This window comes from Hyla sarda, chromosome 8 (assembly GCF_029499605.1).
Source record: "Hyla sarda isolate aHylSar1 chromosome 8, aHylSar1.hap1, whole genome shotgun sequence".
Taxonomy (NCBI): domain Eukaryota; kingdom Metazoa; phylum Chordata; class Amphibia; order Anura; family Hylidae; genus Hyla; species Hyla sarda.
In genome coordinates this window covers 78,309,899-78,330,099 of record NC_079196.1, presented here as the reverse complement: position 1 = coordinate 78,330,099, position 20,201 = coordinate 78,309,899, and the positions used below count along the sequence as shown (strand labels likewise).

Sequence of the window (20,201 nt, the reverse complement as noted above, 5' to 3'; positions counted from 1 at the left end):
AATTTCTGTTCCAGCGATATTATTCACAATCTTTTTTTCTCCTCACATTTTCAAAGGTCTCTTGTGCTGCTTTGAAAATATGTGAAAATTCATTTTGGCACCCCAAATTTTTTTTGCAGCCATACTGGATTTATTTTTTTTTTTGCGCCAAATTTTATATCCCAGAAAATTCTGGCGGAAACATCTCACAAAATATTCCATGGTGACTAGTGCCCAGTGATAACTGTATAAATAAAACATTTCTGAGCTTAAATGTGAGTTCAGGTGCAGTGACCAAGAAAAAAATCAAATAAAAAAAAATGTATATTTTTAATACCATTTTTCAATAATCTATTTTTATTTTTTATAATTACTGAAACCCTTAACGACGCAGGACGTATATTTACATCCTGCACCGGCTCCCACGATATGAAGCGGGATCGCGCCGCGATCCCGCATCATATCGCGTCGGTCCCGGCACTCATCAACGGCCGGGACCCGCGGCTAATACCACACATCGCCGATCGCGGCGATGTGCGGTATTAACCCTTTAGAAGCGGCGGTCAAAGCTGACCGCCGCTTCTAAAGTGAAAGTGACCCGGCTGCTCAGTCGGGCTGTTCGGGACCGCAGCGGTGAAATCGCGGCGTCCTGAACAGCTTGCGGCACACCGGGAGGGCCCTTACCTGCCTCCTCGGTGTCCGATCGGCGAATGACTGCTCCGTGCCTGAGATCCAGGCAGGAGCAGTCAAGCGCCGATAACACTGATCACAGGCGTGTTAATACACGCCTGTGATCAGGATGAGAGATCAGTGTGTGCAGTGTTATAGGTCCCTATGGGACCTATAACACTGCAAAAAAAAAAAAAAAGTTAAAAAAAAAAGTGCTAATAAAGGTCATTTAACCCCTTCCCTAATAAAAGTTTGAATCACCCCCTTTTCCCATAAAAAAAATAAAACAGTGTAAAAAATAAATAAAAATAAACATATGTGGTATCGCCGCGTGCGTAAACGTCCGAACTATAAAAATATATCATTAATTAAACCGCACGGTCAATGGCGTACGCGCAAAAAAATTCCAAAGTAAAAAAAAAAGCGCATTTTTGGTCACTTTTTATACCATTAAAAAATGAATAAAAAAGGGATCAAAAAGTCCGATCAAAACAAAAATCATACCAATAAAAACTTCAGATCACGGCGCAAAAAATGAGCCCTCACACCGCCCTGTACGTGGAAAAATAAAGTTATAGGGGTCAGAAGATGACATTTTTAAACGTATAAATTTTCCTGCATGTAGTTATGATTTTTTCCAGAAGTGCGACAAAATCAAACCTATATAAGTAGGGTATCATTTTAACCGTATGGACCTACAGAATAATGATAAGGTGTAATTTTTACCGAAATATGCACTGCGTAGAAACGGAAGCCCTCAAAAGTTACAAAATGGCGTTTTTTCTTCGATTTTGTCGCACAATGATTTTTTTTTCCGTTTCGCCGTGGATTTTTGGGTAAAATGACTAATTTCACTGCAAAGTAGAATTGGCGACGCAAAAAATAAGCCATAATATGGATTTTTAGGTGGAAAATTGAAAGGGTTAGGATTTTTAAAAGGTAAGGAGGAAAAAACGAAAGTGCAAAAACTGAAAAACCCTGAGTCCTTAAGGGGTTAACCCCTTCAGGACGGAGCCCATTTTGGCCTTAAGGACCGGAGCGTTTTTTGCACATCTGACCACTGTCACTTTAAACATTAATAACTCTGGAATGCTTTTAGTTATCATTCTGATTCCGAGATTGTTTTTTTGTGACATATTCTACTTTAACATAGTGGTAAATTTTTGTCGATACTTGCATCCTTTCTTGGTGAAAAATCCGTAAATTTGATGAAAAATTCGAAAATTTAGCATTTTTCTAACTTTGAAGCTTTCTGCTTGTAAGGAAAATGGATATTACATTATTTTTTTTGGTTCACATATACAATATGTCTACTTTATGTTTGCATCATAAAATTGATGAGTTTTTACTTTTGGAAGACACCAGAGGGCTTCAACGGTCAGCAGCAATTTTCCGATTTTTCACAAAATTTTCAAACTCAGTATTTTTCAGGGACCAGTTCAGGTTTGAAGTGGATTTGAAGGGTCTTCATATTAGAAATACCCCATAAATGACCCCATTATAAAAACTGCACCCCCAAAGTATTCAAAATGACATTCAGTAAGTGTTTTAACCCTTTAGGTGTTTCACACGAATAGCAGCAAAGTGAAGGAGAAAATTCACAATCTTCATTTTTTACACTCACATGTTCTTGTAGACCCAATTTTTGAATTTTTACAAGGGGTAAAAGGACAAAATTTTTACTTGTATTTGTAGCCCAATTTCTCTCGAGTAAGGACATACCTCATATGTCTATGTAAAGTGTTCGGCGGGCGCAGTAGAGGGCTCAGAAGCGACAAGGGGATTTTGGGGAGTACGTTTTTCTGAAATGGTTTTTGGGGGGCATGTTGCATTTAGGAAGCCCTTATGGTGCCAGAACAGCAAAAAAAAAAACACATGGCATACCATTTTGGAAACTAGACCCCTCGGGGAATGTAACATGGGATAAAGTGAACCTTAACCCCTTAAGGACCAAGGACGTACCGGTACGTCCTTGGTCCTGCTCTTCTGATATAACGCGGGGTTACACAGTAACCCCGCGTCATATCATGGCGGGCCCGGCGTCATAGTGAAGCCGGGACCCGCCTCTAATAGCGCGCAGCGCCGATCGCGGCGCCGCGCGCTATTAACCCTTTAGCCGCGCGCTCAAAGCTGAGCCGCGCGGCTAAAAGTGAAAGTGAAAGTTCCCGGCTAGCTCAGTCGGGCTGTTCGGGATAGCCGCGGCTAATCGCGGCATCCCGAACAGCTGACAGGACAGCGGGAGGGCCCCTTCCTGCCTCCTCGCTGTCCGATCGCCGAATGACTGCTCAGTGCCTGAGATCCAGACATGAGCAGTCATGCGGCAGAATCGTTGATCACTGGTTTCTTATGAGAGATTTCTTAAGATCAGTGTGTGCAGTGTTATAGGTCCCTATGGGACCTATAACACTGCAAAAAAAAAGTGAAAAAAAAAAGTGAATAAAGATCATTTAACTCCTCCCCTATTAAAAGTTTGAATCACCCCCCTTTTCCAATAAAAAAAAAAAAACACAGTGTAAATAAAAATAAACATATGTGGTATCACCGCGTGCGGAAATGTCCGATTTATAAAAATATATCATTAATTAAACCGCTCGGTCAATGGCGTGCGCGCAAAAAAATTCCAAAGTCCAAAATAGTGCATTTTTGGTCACTTTTTATATCATTTAAAAATGAATAAAAATGATCAATAAGTCCTATCAATGCAAAAATGGTACCGTTAAAAACTTCAGATGACGGCGCAAAAAATGAGCGCTCATACCGCCCCATACACGGAAAAATAAAAAAGTTATAGGGGTCAGAAGATGACAATTTTAAACGTATAAATTTTCCTGCATGTAGTTATGATTTTTTCCAGAAGTCCGACAAAATCAAACCTATATAAGTAGGGTATCATTTTAATCGTATGGACCTACAGAATACATATCAGGTGTCATTTTTACCGAAAAATGTACTACGTAGAAACGGAAGCCCCCAAAAGTTACAAAACAGCGTTTTTTTTTCAATTTTGTCGCACAATGATTTTTTTTCCCGCTTCACCATAGATTTTTGGGCAAAATGTCTGACGTCATTACAAAGTAGAATTGGTGGCGCAAAAAATAAGCCATCATATGGATTTTTAGGTGTAAATTTGAAAGAGTTATGATTTTTTAAAGGCAAGGAGCAAAAAACGAAAATGCAAAAACGGAAAAACCTCAAGTCCTTAAGGGGTTAATACCCCACAGGTGTTTCACGACTTTTGCAAATGTAAAAAAAAAAAAAAATTTTTAACCTAAAATGCTTGTTTTCCCAAAAATGTTTAATTTTTAAAAAGGGTAACAGCAGAAAATACCCCTAAAAATTTGAAGCCCAATTTCTCCTGATTCAGAAAACACCTCATATGGTGGTGAAAAGTGCTCTGCTGGCGCACTACAGGTCTCGGAAGAGAAGGAGTCATATTTGGCTTTTTGAAAGCAAATTTTTCTCTGGGGGCATGCCGCATTTAGGAAGCCCCTATGGTGCCAGGACAGCAAAAAAAAAAAAACACATGGCATTATATTTTGGAAACTAGACCACTCGGGGAACGTAACAAGGGGTTAAGTGAACCTTTATACCCCACAGGTGTTTCACGACTTTTGCATATGTAAAAAAAAAAAAATATTTTTTACCTAAAATGCTTGTTTTCCCAAAAATTTTACATTTTTAAAAAGGGTAAAAGCAGAAAATACCCCCCAAAATTTGTAACACAATTTCTCCCGAGTAAGGCGATACCCCATATGTGACCCTAAACTGTTGCCTTGAAATACGACAGGGCTCCAAAGTGAGAGCGCCATGCGCATTTGAGGCCTGAATTAGGGACTTGCATAGGGGTGGACATAGGGGAATTCTACGCCAGTGATTTCCAAACAGGGTGCCTCCAGCTGTTGCAAAACTCCCAGCATGCCTGGACAGTCAACGGCTGTCCGACAATACTGGGAGTTGTTTTGCAACAGCTGGAGGCTCCGTTGTGGAAACAGTGGCGTACCAGACGTTTTTCATTTTTATTGGGGAGGGGAGGGGGGTTGTATAGGGGTATGTGTATACGTAGTGTTTTTTACTTTTTATTTTATTTTTTGTTAGTGTAGTGTAGTGTTTTTAGGGTACAGTCGCACGGGCGGGGGTTCACAGTAGTTTCTCGCTGGCAGTTTGAGCTGCAGCAGAAAGTTTGCGGCAGCTCAAACTTGCAGCCAGATACTTACTGTAATCCTCCGCCCATGTGAGTGTACCCTGTACGTTCACATTGGGGGGGGGGGGGGGGACATCCAGCTGTTGCATAACTACAACTCCCAGCATGCCCGTTGGCTGTCGGTGACTGCTGAGAGTTGTAGTTTTGCAACAACTGTAGGCACACTGGTTATGTATCATTGAGTTTGTGACCTAACTCAGTGTTTCACAACCAGTGTGCCTTCAGCTGTTGCAAAACTACAACTCTCAGCAGTCACCGACAGCCAACGGGCATGCTGGGAGTTGTAGTTATTCAACCAGCAGATGCACCACTACAACTGCCAGCATGCACTTTAGCTGTTTGTGCAAGCTGGGAGTTGTAGTTATACAACAGCTGAAGGTACACTTTTCCATAGAAAAAATGTGCCTCCAGCTGTTGCAAAATCATAAGTCCCAGCATGCCCATAAGGGAATGCTGGGAGTTGTGGTGGTCTGCCTCCTGCTGTTGCATAACTACAGCTCCCAGCATGCCCTTTTTGCATGCTGGGAGCTGTTGCTAAGCAACAGCAGGAGGCTGTCACTCACCTCCAACGATCCAGCCGCATGAGGTCAGTCCCGCCGCCGCCGCTGCTCCTGAGGCCCCGATCCCAGCAGGTACGCTCACGCCCTTCGGAAGAGGGGCGGAGCGGGTGCGGGAGTGACACCCGCAGCAGGCACCCTGATTGGTCGGCCGGTAATCCGGCCGACGAATCAGGGCGATCGTGAGGTGGCACCAGTGCCACCTCACCCCTGCAGGCTCTGTCAGAGACGGCCCCGAACAGCCAATAATTCCGGGTCACCGGGTCACTGGAGACCCGATTGACCCGGAATCGCCGCAGATCGCTGGACTGAATTGTCCAGCGATCTGCGGCGATCGCCGACATGGGGGGCATAAAGACCCCCCTGGGCGATATGCAGGCTCCGGTCCCCAACCGGCTCTTAAGGACTCGGGATGCAGGGCGTATCCATACGCCCTATGTCCTGAAGAGGTTAAATAACACCTTTTCCCAAAAAAACTAAGAAAAAAACCCAAAAACAGTAAAACTACAACACAATTTCTGTGATTTCTGGTGTGAAATTTTTGATGTAAACTGGACTCTCACCTAGGGCTGGGCGGTAAGACCAAATATGTGTATCACAGTATTTTTTGTAACTTACGGCAGTTCCACGGTATACAACAGTATTTTCAACCCCCCAAATCATGTTACCCGCCAGCACTGTTCTGCTCCCCCCAATGATCAGCCCAGTGGGGCACTACTCACAGATGTCACGTTCAAGCACTGCCCTCCTCCTCTTTGTTGGGGGCCGCTGGCGCTGGAACTCACTGTGCGCCAGTGGTCTCCAACCTGCGGACCTCCAGTTGTTGCAAAGCTACAACTCCCAGCATGCCCGGACAGCCAACGGCTGTCCGGACATGCTAGAAGTTGTAGTTTTGCAACAGCTGGAGGTCCGCAGGTTGGAGACCACTGCTGTACGCTGTATCCCTATTCCCGGGCTGCAAAAGATACAGAAAATAAACTTTAAACTCACCTACGTCGGCCACACGCTGTGTCCCGCCCCTGCCAGTGATAGGCTGAGCCCACTGTCATGTAAGAAGCTCTGGCCGGCTTGGGAGTTGTAGTTTTGCAACATCTGGAGGTCTGCAGGTTGGAGACCACTGGCGTACAGTATAGAGTTCCAGCGCCTGGCGGCCCCCAACAAAGAGGGGGAGGGTAGTGCTTGAAGGTGACATCTGTGAGTAGTGTCCCGCTGGGCTGTTCATTAATTTGGGGGGGGGGGGGGGCGGCAGAACAGCGCTGGCGGGTCACATAGGATTAGTTCCCGATGTGGGGGACAAGCTGCGCTGGGCTGATAATACATTCCCGAGGGGGAGGGGCCCAACCGGTATTGCTGTATGGGGGGAAATTCATATCGTGCAGCCCAAAAAAATTGGTTTTGGTATGAACCGATATACCGCCCAGTCCTACTCTCACCCCTTTGAAAATATCATGTAAAGCAGAAAATATACGTGGACACTCCCACTTTTACAAAACTGACGTGAACGGTGTAAACCGCGGCACAAAGCTCTTTGAAATGTGTTCAATACTTTTTGTGCCAAAATTTTGGCGCAAAATAGATTTTTTTTGTGCCGCAAAATTATTTGAGAATCTCCCCTATGTGTACTTTGCACAATAGTAAAATCATAAATATTTATAGAGTTTTGTTCGGCGCACACTGCTACTCCAGCACTTCTAGCTATGTGAGCAGTGCCGTGGAGGTAGAGAAGGCGTGCACGGTAGAGCCAGGGGGGAGGGGTTATATATTTGCGCAAAATTTATCAAATGACGTGCACAACTTTTGTAAATAGTGTAAAGGGGCAGATCTGTGTCTACAACAGACCCTAATGAGAAATCTCCCCCAATGATTCTATAAACTGGCGGTCGATAATGAGTATATAGTTTATATACATTTTTTGTGTAGAGGTTTTTTTTTTCAAATATAATTTTTAATAGGAAAGAAATAAAAGACATTTTTGAAAAGGTTTCCAATCTCAGTTTTCGTTATTCAATAAAAGAGATTTACAAAATTTTCTGAACAATATAATTTCAGTAGTATGTACCGTATATAAAGTATACAAAAAATAAGGTTGCAGCAGCAGCTCTCTCTGTCAAAAAAATCGAGGCTCTTAGCGCACTTTTTGATCAAAACGTGTCCCCATCCACCACACGGAGGTGGCCTCTTGTTGGATAAGACCCTAACATGCCTAATCCACTCACCTCTGCTGGGCATATGGCCTCTGACATGCAGGATCCTTTTATATTATGCATGTTTTGTGTATATCTATGTATCTATCTATCTATCTATCTATCTATCTATCTATCTATCTATCTATCTATATATATATATATATTATATATATATGCATTGTACTATATGCACTATATTTCTGCTCTTTTTATATCTTTTGTATATGTATGTATTGTATTGCATGCTCTATATATTCCTGCACTCTTCAGGCACTGCTCCTATCCATTTGGATTTAGTATACATCATTCCTGCACACTAATCAAGATTCATTTACCGTATTTTTCGCCGTATAAGACGCACTTTTTATTCTCCAAAACTGGGGGGGGGGGGGGGGAAGTTGGTGCGTCTTACACGGCGAATACACACACCTATCGCGGCGGTACCGGTGGCCATCAACGGCCGGGACACGCGGCTAATACAGGACATCACCGATCGCGGTGTTGCTCTGTATTAACCCTTCAGACGCGGCGATCAAAGCTGACCGCCGCGTCTGAGGGGAAAGTGACACTAACCAGGCTGCTCAGTCGGGCTGTTCGGGACCGGCGCGGTGAAAACGCGGTGTCCCGAGCAGCTTACAGGACTCCTGGAGGGACCTTACCTGCCTCCCCGGTGTCTGCTCCATGCCGGGATCCCCTTCATGGCCGGCGCTCTCCTTCGACGTCATCACGTCGTCGCGCACGCGGTCCCGTCATCCGATAGGAGCGGCGTGCGGAGCGACGTGATGACGGCGACTGAGAGCGTGGATCCCGGGGAAGAAGACATCCGGAGCGTCGGGGATACCACGGGGACGCGGCGACAGCGAAGGAGCGACATCCAGGGCAGCGGTGACGGGTCCGGAGCGGCAGGGACACGTGAGTATTACCTCCTATACCAGTGGTCTTCAACCTGCGGACCTCTAGTTGTTGGAAAACTACAACTCCCAGCATGCCCGGACAGCCAACGGCTGTCCGGGCATGCTGGGAATTGTAGTTTTGCAACATCTGGAGGTCCGCAGGTTGAAGATAACTGTTGGGTTCAGAATTTTTTTTTTCTAGATTTTGCACCTTTAAAATTGGGTGTGTCTTATATACCGGTGCGTCCTATAGGGCGAAAAATACGGTATACACTTCTACAAATATATTTTTTTACAAAAATATTTTTCTCATTTTTGTATATGTTGCATGCGCTATTTACTGTATTTGTTTTACCATTATGCATGTTATCACATCCTTGTAATTTTTTTATGCTTTCATATGCCCCTGGATTACTATAATAATCATTATTGCTATTATCTCAAATGTATATGCATTATTTATAGCCATGTTATTGCCTTCACAGTCAGTTCTCCCACTATATATTTTCATTCTTTGTATTATTTAGCCCTGAGTCCGATGTTCAACTTATTTTGTATATCCCTCCATTAGCAGCGATCTGTCTTTCCCCCTAGAATTTTTTTGTGCACGCATGCGCAGTATGAGTGACTGTGGCCATGTTTTCGTTGCCGAACCCACTCTATAATGTGAATGCGCGTTGCGTGCTCCATCACACGAGTGCCGCGGTGTCCAACGTCACTTCCGACCCAGCGGCTTACTATTTGGACAGGTGTGTTATTCCTTTTCTATTGGGTCACTATTATATAAATTCCAAACCTGTAGCCATTATTTGCAGCCAAATGTTTTAACATATATTGATATATATTTATTTTATTTAGTCTATTATGTACATTTTTAGAATCACGTTCTTTTATTAATAAAAAATATACATTTTCATACTTCGATTTGTACTTTATTTGGTGTCGGGGTTACGCTTTTGGCGTTTGTAGGTATATATGCAGAAGGAATAAGTTGCAATATATAGGGGGAAAAAAAAGAAACATGGGGGTTGGGGTGCTGGTGACTACTCCCAATGAAGCCGAGCTTTAGTGTTCTGATCAATTCGGGAGCTGTGTATTCTTCCCCCACCATCACTTTCCTCCTCCTCCTATTCTCAAAAATGAGGAATCCTCCTGCCAGACTACCCAAATCTGTAGATAACGTTGGACTTTTTGTCAGAATTTTATTAATATTTGTATATTATATTATATTTGTTTGTCTATGTTATAAAGTGATGTTCGTTCCCACCCAAATACTCAGTCCTCCGTATAAAGTCACCGCCCCCCCCCCCCCCCAAAAAAAAAAAACACCCTACACCCAGAGTTTTCTATACCTTTATTTAATAATAAAAAGCTTATTTCACCCTATAAAACAAATGGATGTAAATGTCCATGTTTACACCTGTCCTCAGAGCAGTGACATTCCGTATGACATCACACATGTGACTTCACAAATGGTGATAGCTGGAAAAAGAGGTGCAGAGCCCCAGAGGCCTTATTCTGAGGACTGCAATCTAGCGAGCACTAGTGTTTCTATATTGTTTCCTTGCGCTTTTTATTTTATTTTATCATGATTCGAGGGGACCACATCAGCAGGGATGAGGTCAATTTGGCCTGTAGCATGTGCTGGACAGTTACCATCCTTCTGGGTTCCCTCTTCACCACCGGCCCGAGTTTCTGGTTTGAAATCACCAGCAACCAACCGAGCCGGAATATCACCTCCAGCCACCTGCAAGGGCAGAACGATACCATCAGAGATCTGCCCAGCTTGAATACTACCAGCAGCGACATGAAGTGTCCCATCTGGACGAGGACCAGGATCAGAAAGATCAACCCTGTCCTGGTGAGTAATCAAACCTCTGCCAGCAGCGACATGAAGTGTCCCATCTGGACCAGGACCAGGATCAGAAAGATCACCCCTGTCCTGGGGAGTAATGACACCACTGCCAGCAACGACGCGATCAACTGGGATTCCATTACCAACAACCTGCAGAGCGGGGCGGCCATCATCAAAAACTATCTTGGCTGGATCAGCACTTATGGTGACATGATCATCTGCCTGCTATGCTATATTCCCATCGATAACAACCTGCTGGACCGGTTCATAGATGCTGTTGACGACCTGATCTCGTTTGCTACTATCATCAGTGACCTGCTGTCCTGGATAGACACCACCACTGACTTGATCTTCTGGATCCCCACCATCACCAGCAGCTCCCTGCTTGCCTGGATGAACCCAGTCAATGAGTTTGTGACCTGGATTACCACCAACAGCACTATAGAGCTTCTTTACGTGATCTGTAACCCCACCGCCATCAGCTGGATCGGCTTCATCAGTGACAGGCTCACCTGGATCGCCATCACACTCCAGCTTCTGACGTGGGTTATGCCAAGGGGGATAGTGACCAGCATCACCGGACCGATGGACTATATTAACTCGGTCAGACAGTTCCTGGGACGGGTCACCGTTGCCATCCTAATTGTCAATATCCCCGAGATTAAAGGTGTCATTACCATCATCGCCAGTATACTATGGGCATTCACCACCAACCTGTATGTATGAACACTGGAAAAGATGAATAAACATTTTTATTTGACAAATATTCCAATAGTTGTAATTATTGTTATAATAGACAAAGTAGGGAATTTATTCTAAATCAGTGTTTTATATGTCAGTGAGAAACAAAAATATCTCGGAGTAAGGTGCCCCAAATGTATGAAGAGCCGCAGTTGAATATGGTTTCACATAACTACAACTCCCAGCATGCCCAGACAGCCAATAGCACTGCTCAGCCTCTGATTGGTGGAGCACTTTGTCGTACGGTAATAACTCAACTAACCCCTTCCCACAGAATGCCTTATATAAACGGCCGATTGGGCAGGTCCTTCGCGCATTCCGCCGTTTATAAAAGGCATTCAGTTAACCCGGCGATGCGCGGCACCAGCAGGAGACAACTTCTGCAAGCCTCCCCCAGGACCATCTGTGGATGGTCCTAGTCAGCAATCCCTGTGATTGGTCCCTGTGGACCAATCACAGTGTGTCAGCTGACTGGGGGGGTGTCTCAGCTGACTGGGGGGGGGGGGGTTTTAAAGTTCATTTCCCTCAGTCTGCCCGTCCCTAGAAGTCGGGCAGAGCGGGGGATGATGAGTGCTGGGGGGGGTGATGGGGTGGCCCACGGCACATACCTGGGACCGGCGGCAGGCACAAGTGGAGGAGGCAGCTGTGGCATCAGATGCAGCAGTGAAGATCGCTGTAATGTGATCTTCACTGTTGCTTCTAGGAGTTTTAAAACTACAACTCACAGCATGCCCAGCCTTTGGCTGTCTGGGCATGCTGGGAGTTGTAGTTTTGCAACATCTGGAGGGCCACAGTTTGGAGACCACTGTGCACTGGTCTCCAATCTGTGCTCTTCCAGATGTTACAGAACTACAACTTTCAGCATGCCTAGACTGTCTGGGCATGCTTGGAGTTGTAGTTTTGCAACAACTGGAGGCACACTAGTTGGGAAGCATTGTCTGTTTCCTAACTCAGTGTTTCCCAACCTGTTTGCCTCCAGCTGTTGCAAAACTATAACTCCCAGCATGCACTGACAGACCATGCATGCTGGGAGTTGTAGTTTAGCAACAGCTGGAGGCACATGGGTTGCGAAACACTGAGTTAAGTAACAAACTCTGTGTTTTGCAACCAGTGTGCCTCCAGCTGTTGCATAACTACAACCCCCAGCATGATCGGACAGCCAAAGGGCATGCTGGGAGTTGTAGTTTTGCCCGTCCCCCATGTGAATGTACATTCACATGGGCAGGGGTTTACAGCAAGTTTCCTTGCTGTAAACCCCTGCCCTTGTTACATAAACCCCTGCCCTTATTATGTACCTTGAGGGGTGTAGTTTCCAAAATAGTATGCCATGTGGGGGCTTTTCAGCTGTTCTGGCACCATATTGGCTTCCTAAATGTGACATGCCCCCCAAAAATCATTTCAGAAAAACTCACTCTGCAAAAACCCATTGTCGCTCCTTCCCTTCTGAGCCCTCTACTGCGCCCTCCGAACACTTGACATACACATATGAGGTATTTCCTTACTCGAGAGAAATTGGGTTACACATTTGGGGGGATTTCTCTCCTTTTACCCCTTGTTAAAATTCAAACACTGGGTCTACAAGAACAGGTTAGTGTAAAAAATTGAGATTTAGAATTTTCTCCTTCACTTTGCTGCTATTCCTGTGAAACACCTAAAGGGTAAACAAACATTCTGAATGTCATTTTGAATACTTAGAGGGGTGCAGTTTTTATAATGGGGTCATTTGTGGGGTATTTCTAATATGAAGACCCTTCATATCCACTTCAAAACTGACATGGTCTGTGAAAAATTCCGATTTAGAAAATTTTGTGAAAAACTGGAAAATTGATGCTGAACTCTGAAGCCCTCTCATGTCTTCCAAAAGTAAAAACATGTCAACTTTATGATGAAAACATAATATATTGTATATAATATAATAATATAAAGATATCTCCCGTATGATGCAAACATAAAGTAGACATATTGTATATGTGAATCAATATATAATTTATTTGAGATGCCTATTTTCCTTACAAGCAGAGAGCTTCAAAGTTAGAAAAATGCAAACTTTTCAAATTTTTCATAAAATTTTGGAATTTTTCACAAAGAAATGATGCAAGAATCGACAAAAATTTACAACTAGGATAAAGTTGAATTTGTCACGAAAAAACAATCTCTGAATCAAATTCATAAGTACAAGCATCCCAGAGTTATTAATGCTTAACCTCTTAAGGACTCAGGGCGTAGCCCGGTGTGAAAAACGGGGTCACACCGTGTCGGTCCCGGCTGCTAATCATAGCCGGGACCCTGGGCTAACAGCGCGCAGCATCGATCGTTGTGCCACGCGCTGTTAACCCTTCAGACGCGGCGATCAAAATTGAAGCCGCGTCTGAAAACGAAAGTAAACGCTTCCCGGCAGCACACTAGGGCTGATCGGGACATCGCGATAAAATTGCTATGTTCCGATCAGCTGGGACGCAGGCGGAGGTCTCCTTACCTCTCTCCGCGGCGTCCGATCGTCCATTGATTGCTCCAAGCCTGAGCTACAGGCTTGAGCAATCGAGCCCCTATCTGACTGATCCGTGCAAAGCTAGGGCTTTGCAGGGATCTGCATAGGAGATCAGTGTGTGCAGTGTTATAGGTCCCTATGGGAGCTATAACACTGTAAAAAAAAAGTGAAAAAAAGAAGTTAACAAAGGTCATTTAAAAGGGGTACTCCGGTGAAAACCTTTTTTCTTTTAAATCAACTGGTGGCTGAAAGTTAAACAGATTTGTAAATTACTTCTATTAAAAAAATCTTAATCCTTCCAGTACTTATTAGCTGCTGAATGCTACAGAGGAAATTCCTTTTTTTTGGAACACTGATGACATCATGAAGACAGTGCTCTCTGCTGACATCTGTGTCCGTTTTAGCAACCATGCATAGCAGATGTATGCTAAGGGCAGCATGGTGGCTCAGTGGTTAGCACTGCTGCCTTGCAGTGCTGGAGACTTGGATTCAAATCCCACTAAGGACAACAATAAATAAAGTGTTATTATTATAATAATAACGTCAGCAGAGAGAACTGTGCTCGTGATGTCATCAGGAAGTACAGGACGGATTAAAAAAAATTTAAAAGTAGTAATTCACAAATATGTTTAACTTTCTGCCACCAGTTGATTTAAAAGAAAAAAAGGTTTTCACCAGAGTACCCCTTTAACTCCTTCCCTAATAAAAGTTTGACCCCTTTTCCCATAAAAAAAAACCGAAATAAACATATGTGGTATCGCTGCGTGCGAAAATGTCCGAACTATAAAAATATATTGTTAATTAAATCGCTCGTTCAATGGCTTACACGCAAAAAATATTCCAAAGTCCAAAATAGTGTAATTTTGGTCACTTCTTATATCATGAAAAAATGAATAAAAAGCGATCAAAAAGTCCGATCAATACAAACATGGTACCGATAAAAACTTCAGAACACGGCGCAAAAAATGAGTCCTCATACCGGCCTGTATGCAGAAAACAAAAAAAGTTATAGGGGTTAGAAGATGAGAATTTTTAACATATAAATTTTCCTGCATGATGTAGTTATGATTTTTTTCCGAAGTAATACAATATCCAACCTATATAAGTAGGGTATAATTTTATCCGTATGGACCTACAGAATAAAAATAATGTGTTATTTTTACCAAAAAATGCACTGCGTAGAAACGGAAGCCCCCAAAATCTACAAAAGGAAATTTTTTCTTCAATTTTGTCGCACAATGATTTCGCCGTGGATTTTTTGGTAACATAACTAATGTCACTGCATAGAAGAATTGGTGGCGCAAAAAATTGAATAGGTGCAAAATTGAAAGTGTTATGATTTTTAGAAGGTGATGAGGAAAAAATGAAAATGCAAAAACGGAAAAATGCTGAGTCCTTAAGGGGTTAAAGTGACAGTGGTCAGATCTGCAAAAAATGCTCTGGTCCTTAAGGCCAAAATCACCTGGGTCCTTAAGGGGTTAAAATTATGAAATATGGTCATAAAAATATTAATTATGAAAATGTATCATTAGGCAGGTAGTACCCCCAAATTAGACCGCTCCCCCAGTAGACAGGTAGTACCCCCAGATTAACCCCCCCCCCCTTCCACAGTAGGCAGGTAGTACCACCAGATTAACCCACAAGTAGGCAGGTAGTCCCCCCAGATGAACTCCCCAGTGGGCAGTTAGTATCCCCAGATTAGACCCCCCCCCAGTAGGTAGGTAGAACCCCCAGATTAGACCCCCCCCCCCCAGTAGACAGATACTACCCCCTGATTAGACAACCCCCACCCCCGGCTGGTACCTTTTTAGTTGCCGGGGATTCAGGGCAGCACCTTCCCCTAGATAAGAGCAAGCACAGCTACGCGCGTAATGATGCTCGGTCACGTCACACTCTCAGAATACCTAGGGCCGGCGTCAGAACGTAGGCCCTCGAGTTCTGGGAGCGTGACGTGACCGAGCGTCATTACGCGCGTAGCGGTGCTTGCTCTTATCCAGCCTGGCCCACAGGGTAAGCGGCTGAAATGGGATATTTCCTGTTTGACAAATAGGCCAGTCCGGCCCGTGTTACTGTACAGGGCAGGAGGACGGCCCAGCCTGCGGCCCTGACAGGTATTATAAAGATATGCAGGTTCATGAACTGTGTCTATCTTCCGTCACAAAATAACGTCCGTTATTAATAACGGGCTATAACGGGTTAAAACGGCTATTAGAAAAACCCCATAGACTATGAAGGGATTTTCTAACGACAGTATAGGATTTTGTAACTGACGTTTTCAGCTGATTTTCAGACGTAACTTCGTACGGATGTTTAAAAACTGAGAATTTTGTAGGGTGGAAGAAGCCTCACAAACACAATGATATATATAAATGAATATCAATTAGATATCATTAGTAAGAAAGCATTACAAGCTTATTAGTTAATTGACTATAGTAGAACAATACAATTGAGTAGGAAGTAACTTGTTACAATACAACAAAAGCTACTTTGGTTCGGATATCGTATACAGACTCTATCTAGAGCAGTGATTCCCAACTGGGGGGCCACAGGATTTTGACGGCAAATATTTTATTTTTTTATTCACCGGCCTGGCCTGCGCGTCTGAAATTTATGGCGCCGCAGGGGGGAAGGGAAGTATGTGTGCGCTTTCCTTTGCGTGCACACATCGCAACCCCCTGCATTCCTCTCACCCTGCGGCCCAGTGAGTGAGTGCACTGGCGGTGCTCTGCCGGATTACCGTGCCGGTGTAGTGACCCGTGCCCCAGCATCCCCCTCCCCCCCCCAGCGGCCCAGTGAGTGAGTGCACTGGCGGTGCTCTGCCGGATTACCGTGCCGGTGTAATGACCCGTGCCCCAGCGTCCACCCCCCTCCCACCCCCAGCGTCCCAGTGAGTGAGTGCCCTGTCGGAGCCCTGAGTCGCTGCCCTGCCGGAGAGGGGAGGAAGGTGGAAGCTGCGCCTGATTACTGTGCCAGTGTAGTGAAGAAAAATGGCAAAAAGGTACTGTACCCTTTCCTACCCTCTGTTACCCCTTCTTAACCCCGTCCACCCCCCCCCCTCTCACCCCTGTCATTCATGTCCACCCCCTGTCTATCCCTGTCACCCATGTCCACCCCTCCCTGTCCACCCCCCTGTAACACATGTCTACCCCCCTATTCACCCCTCTATCCCTTTGTCACCCCTATTTTATCCTCCTTGTCATCCTTGTCCACCCCCGTTATCCCTGTTCACCCCCATATCTCCCGTGTCCACCATCCTGTCATCCATGTCCACCTTGGCCACCTCTGTCCATTCCTCTGCAACACATGTTCCCCCCCATCCACCCCTCTGACCACCCCCCAGTCTACATCTGTCACCATTGTCCCTCCACCCTAATCACCCCTCTGTCCCTCCTGTCATCCATGTCCACCTTGGCCATCCCCCCTCTGTCACCCATGTACACTCCTCTACCCCCCATTCCATAGACTTGCATACGGGGGGTGACATCACACGGAGGCGGGGGGGGGGGGGTGTTGGGGGACGGGGAGGCAGGGCCGGACTGGGGATAAAAACCTTTTAGGGACTTCCGTTTCTACGCAGTGCATTTTTCGGTAAAAATGACATGTTATCTTTATTCTGTAGGTCCATATGGTTAAAATTATACCCTACTTATATAGGTTTGATTTTGTCGTACTTCTGAAAAAAATCATAACTACATGCAGGAAAATTTATACATTTAAAATTGTCATCTTCTGACCCCGATAACCATTTTAATTTTATGGGTACGGGGCGGTATGAGGGCTCATTTTTTGTGCCGTGATCTGATGTTTTTATTGGTACCACGTTTTGTTTTGTTCAAACTTTTTGATCGCTTTTAATACATTTTTTTAGGGTTTAAAAAGATACCAAAAATTTGCTATTTTTTGTGAACAACACTCCATACAATGGTTGAATAACACTTATACCAGAAAAGAACAATACCACTATACCATGACTGAAAAACAATAGCATGCCAGAACAGAACAATACCGCCATACAATGATTGAATAACACCGCCATACCAGAACAGAATAATACTGCCATACAATGACTGGATAACACCGCCATACCAGAACAATACCGCCATACAATGAATGAATAAAACCGCCATACCAGAACAGAATACCCCATAATATAAATGAATATTACCGCCATACCAGAACAGAACAATACCCCATACAATAAATGAATATTACCGACATACCAGAACAGAACAATACCCCATACAATAAATGAATAACACCGCCATGCCAGAACAATACCGCCATACAATGACTGGATAACACCGCCATACCAGAACAATACCGCCATACAATGAATGAATAAAACCGCCATACCAGAACAGAATACCCCATAAAATAAATGAATATTACCGCCATACCAGAACAGAACAATACCCTATACAATAAATGAATATTACCGCCATACCAGAACAGAACAATACCACCATACAAAATATATATATATTGGAAAGGGTTTCACTCTGGGATCGTCCTTTGCCGTAGACACGTTTTTCCACAATAAACCGTCAAACAGCGAGTCCTTAGCATGCCCTGACTAATAACTGATGGGCTTTTCCCTGTCAGTTTAAACACAATGGGGGAGATTTAACAAAACTTGTGCAGAGCAAGAGTGGTGCAGTTGCCCTTGGCAACCAATCAGATTGCTTCTTTCATTTTACAGAGGCCTTTTAAAAAAAGGAAAGAAGCAAGCTGATTGGTTGCTATGGGCAACTGGGCAACTTTTCCTGTGGACAGGTTTTGATAAATCTCCCCCAATAAGTCCTGCAGCCTTATAAGACACAGTTCACATTTGAACATAAAGTCCCATTCGTACAGCTACCTGTTATATGTTACAGGAGCCACGTCTCTCACTCCAGGAGTCCACGCTTGTGTCCTCAGCAGCCCTTGCTGTGCCCGCCTGGCACTGGACACTGTGTCTCCCCCCCCCCCCCCCTCTAACAGCCACTTCTGTCTAGGGGAGAGCCCAGATTATTCTGTTTCTCTTGCTTTTAAGGACCCTTCCCCTTTCTGCTGCCTCATTGATTAGTCCACAGGTGGAGATTTCTGCAGGATCAGAGTGGGAAATGCACCCTTTCCTTGCCACACTGTCACAATATAAATATATGTATATATATATATATATATATATATATATATATATATATATATATTCACAACAATGGCGCAGCATTCCAGTGCAAAAAACGTGAATTTATTTTCTCATGTCACACGAAAAACAGCAATGTTTCAGCTCCTCAATGGAGCCTTTTTCAATCATGCTTGAAAACGGCTCCATTGAGGAGCTGAAACGTTGCAGTTTTTGTGTGACATGAGAAAATAAATGCACATTTTTTTGCATTGGAATGCTGCGTCATTGTTGTGAATATCTGCTAGGAAGAACAGAGTGGTAAAGAAGTGCTGAATTTCTTTGAGAAACTACATATATATATATATATATTCTCCATGAATGGGGGGGTTATTACATATATATACACACTGTGTGTGTGTGTGTGTGTGTGTGTAGAGATATATATGTGTATGTATGTGTATATTTACACACGCACACACATCAGCATTTCCCAACCAGGGTCCCTCCAGCTGTTGTAAAACTACAACTCCCAGCATGCCCTTACAACAGTTGGAGGCACCCTGGTTGGGAAATGCTGATGTGTGTAAATATATACATACATACACATATATATCTACACACACACACACTGTGTATATATATATATATATATATATATACACACAGTATGTACATGTATGTGTATATTTACACACACACACACATCAGCATTTCCCATCCAGGGTGCCTCCAGCTGTTGTAAAACTACAACTCTCAGCATGGCTAACTGTAGTTTTGCAGCTGGAGGCACTCTGGTGTGTGTGTGTGTGTGTATATATTATATATATATATATATATATATATATATTACAAAAACTGCCCCCCTTCCCTTACATCCAAGGGCACTTACAGAGTGAAGATATCTTCAGTGCCCAGGCCTGACTCCCCCACGCGACCTCACAGGAGAGTTCAGCTGTCCCAGGAGCGCCATCAATAACACAGGTTTGTGACTGGGGTCCTGCGCACGTGTTAACAGAAGCAAGCCGGTGCATTGCCGTGGAATGAGATTTGCCATAGAATGAGATGGTCCGCCTCCATCACATCCTATTGGCTCTCTCTTGTCACGTGACATATTTAAACGTCACGCATCGATGCGCACAGCAGTGTCAATTTGGCTATCACAGGGAGAGGATCTCCTCACCCTGTGATAGCTGAAGCTGTACGGAGCTCTCATGGCCTCTGTGGCCCGACAGAAGTTCACACATGTACGCAGCTCATACGGCTGCCTCATATACATTTACTGTTGATCCACAGCGCTATCGGGATCCCGATGCCCGATGGCGCTGTCATCAGTGTGCGTCCCCGCGAGCACCCCACGCCCGCAGCTCCACTCCCGCATGCGCAGTACTACTTTACCTGCGCCCGATGCTCTACTTTCTGTTCCCCGCTCCCTGAGCGTTAACGGGATGGGGAGTAGAGCTACGGAGGGACGGGGAGTGGAGCTGCGGGGGACGGGGAGTACAGCTGCGGGGGACGGGGTGTAGAG

At 44.4% G+C, this 20,201-nt stretch overlaps 2 protein-coding genes across 3 annotated transcripts in view; both read right to left on the bottom strand.

Moving 5' to 3' along the window:
* Positions 1-20,201, bottom strand: part of LOC130283927 (UDP-glucuronosyltransferase 1-6-like) — a 66,650-nt gene that overhangs the window by 32,738 nt on the left and 13,711 nt on the right. The gene's annotated exons all lie outside the window — the stretch shown is intronic.
* The window catches only part of LOC130283926 (UDP-glucuronosyltransferase 1A5-like), a 168,448-nt gene that overhangs the window by 139,013 nt on the left and 9,234 nt on the right, over positions 1-20,201 (bottom strand). The window lies entirely within an intron of this gene.